The 4,598-nt window shown below is 45.0% G+C and overlaps 1 pseudogene; it reads right to left on the reverse strand.

Moving 5' to 3' along the window:
- Window positions 1–655: 655 nt before the first annotated feature.
- On the reverse strand, window positions 656–3,867 carry LOC114640469 (annotated as a pseudogene).
- Window positions 3,868–4,598: the final 731 nt, after the last annotated feature.

Here is a 4,598-nt window from a genome sequence, read left to right on the forward strand (position 1 = left end):
CTGAGACACTGGACCACCAATCGGCCAGTATAAGCATGCTGATGTGAGGCCCCCAACACATATACAGAAAGTGGACTTCCAGGTCTGGATTCAGTCAGAGAAAGTGGACCTAACACTCAAAGGACTCCAAAGAATGGCAAGGATTGGTGGAGTTGGGGTTTAGGAGGGACCTTGGGAACCTTTTCCGGGAGACAGATGGGGAGCAGAACAGTATGTTAATCCATCAGAGGGTGAACATGGAGAGGGATAAAATATGGAGTGTAAAAGAAAGGTTAAACAAAATTAAAAAAACAGAGTCAAGAATTAGAGATCAACTTTTTATTCATAAGAAATCAATTTTACATAACAAGTTTTAATATGAAAGTTAATATAAACTGTGAAAATCATTAGCAAAATCAAAATCAATAACAAGAACATGTAATAATATCTCAATAACGTAAGAAAAAACAAAACCATGCAAAAGAAAATTTCAATGGAACTCTAACAGAAAAAATTGTGAAGTGACATTTCCCCACTGCACATTGAGCAGCACAGACTAGAGCCAGTTTCTCCTCTTGAGCACTTGCTGGTACTGCAATCACCTCAGTTCTCTCTCAAGGGGTCACACAGGAAAGAGAAAAAGACCCTGAATCAGCCTGGCTGTCTCACTGGCTACATAGTTTGGGCCCATTCACACTGTGGAAATGATCTATGAGGAAGGAGATTCATCCAAAGAAGTCTGTGGCTGTTGAGGAGGGAGCTCAGCAGGGGGCTCCTGAGGTGGCAACTCATTCTGCAGGAGGCTCTCCTGCTGGGATGTGGCCAATTCCAGCTCTCTTGCAGCTTCTGAGACCTGGGAGAGGAAGGCAGTTATTAAGACACAGGCTTGGTGGGGACATGCATGTCAGATGTCAGCTGCTGCCTCCCACCACCTCAACTAGACTTCAACATTGATCTTTTAACTGAAACCCTTGCTGCTAAATCTGCAAGCAGGGCAAAATAGCAAGCAAAGCTCACAAACACATGGGCTGACAAGCTGCCACTCAGACTTCTATCAGTGCAAACCAAGACCTGGCCAATGGGAAGAGACCTCATTGGGCTGCAGGAGAAAGGAGAAGGCCACATGCCACCCAGACCACTGACAGTGAGAAGCACTCATTTGATAGTTGCATTTGGCTTTACTCCCTGCAAGTGATGCCTACCTGGGAGGTCACATGCCCCTGCACAACTCCTGTCACAAGACATAGAACTTTCTCAAAGCTCTGCTTAGCAACCCTCCTATCATGAGGACATGCAAGAGTGTGACTTGTCATTCATCTGTTACCCTTTCTAGACTGCAGCTTCAAGCAGAGTAGCAAGGTACACTTGCCAATAATTCAGTGTCTCCCAAGAGTTGAAGTTCCCAGAATACTTGTGCATAGACAAAGTAATGAACTGTATTCCATGAAGTGGGTGGCTGTTTGGGAGTGTGGATTTAAAAGATGGTGGATGAATGCAAAGATGGATCCAATAGGCAAATGATGACAGACAGTGTTAGTCTGAATAAGCTGCTTGTCCCTACCTGATGTTGCTGTTTCTGGAGGTTGTTGGTCTTCTCCTGTTCATCTTCAACCGTCAGGTTCATCTCAGTCAAGTACTGTTGGAGGAGGTACCAATCAGCCTTCACTTCCTTGTATTCCTGCTTCACTTGGACCAATGACTTCTTTAAAACAGAGGACTGCAACAGGAGCCGATTGTGCAGGTTTTTGGAAACACACTCTGCATATTAAGATCCTGCAGACTCCTCCTGCCATTCCTACTTATAGGTGCCATTACCCCACCAGGATCCAGGTTCCCATGAAGACATAGAGCAATACATTTCAATATATCCATGACAGCTGCACAAACAGCAAACAGCCAATGCAGGTAAGAACTAATCATGTCTGCAGTCCAAGCTCCAATAAGGCTCCATGTTTCTCCAAAAGAAAGAGGTATCTCCATCTATCTGCCTCTCCCAAAGAAAGAGGTATCTCCATGGGAGCCCAGTGTATTGCAGCAACTTCAATTAGTAGGGTGCAAATACCCTCAGTGGAGTTCAGGAGAACTAAGGGGAGGGAATTCTACCCATGTGTTCCATCACACTCACATCTGTAAAACACTGCCTGAGCCCCAGAGGTCCAGTACTGCAAAGGAACCTTCTCATTTTGTTATCTTAGAGGCTCCTCAGGATGCCTGGATAACCATGGGAGGGCTAACTTTCTCTTGCAGATTGAAGAAACCTGAGGCCAAAGGGCCCAAGGTACACTGATGGTTAAGAGACCGAAGGGAGAGACCAGAGCTGCAGACTCTCCATTCCAGAATCAAAGGAATACAGAAATGGCCATTGCACAAGTGGTAGCCTCCATGACCTGTACTTACCTGTAGAAGTTAATCTTCTTCTTGTGCTCCTGGAAGTTCTTACAGGAGTCAATGTTCTCTGTCTCTAATTTGTTCAGGAATGACATGACCAGCTTCTCCTTTAACTTCAATTTTTCATACAGTGGATTTGGCCTGTAATAGGCTCTGGCCCCAGGAAGACAGAACTCAATGAACATGGGCTTTTAGGAACACATGAACTCAGGCTGGGTCCTGTCCTACCCCAGTCCTGGAAGGCCAATTTCTTCCTTCTACATACTTGCATCTTCTCCACCTTTGGAAACTTGTTATCCTGGACAGCAGAAGTTTGGCATCCAGATGGAGGGTACCCTGGCTCCCTGTGTTCACTCAGCTGGCCTGACTTCGAGGTCTAGCAGCTTATCCTCTAAAGAGACTAGGCCACAGGTCCTTGACCACCAGAAACCTGTGATTATATATTTCCTACTTTCAAAACAGGGACTCTAAATCCTGGATAACTAATAGTGTAGAGATATTCATTACACATAATTCTGAGGATGAGACCAGACATCAACACAGTTTTCTAGTCTGCCAAAGAGATACAAATGTACAGACAAATGGCACCACACAGGCAATGAACAGTGCTGCTTACAGTAGGGGCTCCCGGACCTCAGGACTCCCTTCACATTTAAACTGCTATACAGGTCAAGCCACAGGACAAAACACAGAACCCTAGTTCCCAAAGAGTGGAAGGAAATATATACCTACTGTATGTCTGCACATCCATATGCATGTGGACACACACAAGCACACAGACAAGGAAAAGGAAACAGAATCAGAGAATGAGAAAGAGAGAGATACAGCATTGGAGAGAGAACAATCAGAATAAGAAGACATTCATTCAGCATTACTGACTCAAGAGTATAAGGCACACAGACAAAGAGGAACAGGCATAAGCTTCAGGCCTTCTAGTCAAGCACTGAGATGAACAGTGTGGGACCAGCTGCTGCTAGGACCTTCCAGCCTTCAATTAAGAGCCAGGTAAGTACAAAGCGTCACCACAAACTCACTGCATCTGTTGAGGACTTTCCAAATGCATGCTGCGCATTCACTAGACACTGCCTCCATCCAGAATACTTTACTCAGACCACAAGTTCGACATTTCAATTGGAGGAAGCAAAAGAGTCCATTTCCCTTCTCGCTCCTGACCAAGCTTCATGTTCAGCCTATCCTCTAAGAAGCACTTAGGGACATAAAGTTGGGCACATGGACTCTGTGGAGGTACTGCTTCCCAGAACTCACAACCTTAAAAGGATAAGATGAGGGTGACATTGTAGATGTCAGACTGACACCAAAGTGTTTGGAGCAATGAGTACCTCTTGTTCATGGATCCCTCTGTGACATAGATCAAGCGGTCTCTCAGCTCGTTTCTCTCCTGGGTACTGAGCTCCAGCTCTTTGGTCAGACTCTTTTCCTCCTTCATGGCCTCTTTCTTGTTTAAGAGATTTGCAGGGCATGATGACTGTCTGCCAGCCACTGTAGGCAGAAGAACATAAGTAAATTGTCCAAAGAGAATGCAGAGTGTCCTGGGAGAACACCCTCAGCTCTAAGAGAAGGAGAGCATGCCTGGAAACAAGTGACACCACAAACAGTCTGGTACAGGCATTAGATGCCTCCTAAGTGAATCTCAGCTCTCCCATCACTCTATAGACACCAGGAGATGAAAGCAGCCAGGTGTTTGCTCTGTCTACCTACACATGCTCATAATGACCACAGAGATAGCTTCTCCACCATTATTGTCAGTTTTACAAGGTGCAACTTGGCTTTAGATCCCTCAGTCTTTTGTTTTCATAAGTCAGATTGAAAATTAAATAACCGAAAGAACTTGATAGGAGATGTTCAGATGTCCTACCCTGTTAGTCAACGCCCAGTAGTTTGGACTAAAATTCATGCAGAGTGAGACCATGGTCAACACAGTGGCAATTCCCCCTACTGAAACACCAAACACCCCAGAGATGGCAATAGGGTTCATTGTCTGAGTGTATCAACACTGAAAGGTATTTGGTTAAAGGACAGAAATACCTGCCACCCACAATGGGTGATGATGAAATCTAATGTGGGTACTGTCAGGGAGAGGAGGTCAGAGGAGTTCTGAGAATATAAGACCATGACCAGGAGCACAATTCTTTTCCTGGTACTACTGTCAGATACCCACTGAAGCTTAAAAAAATAAAAAAGCCATGGAAGTGAAATGCAGGGATTCCCTT

This window comes from Grammomys surdaster, unplaced genomic scaffold (assembly GCF_004785775.1).
Source record: "Grammomys surdaster isolate TR1022 unplaced genomic scaffold, NIH_TR_1.0 125823, whole genome shotgun sequence".
Lineage (NCBI taxonomy): Eukaryota > Metazoa > Chordata > Mammalia > Rodentia > Muridae > Grammomys > Grammomys surdaster.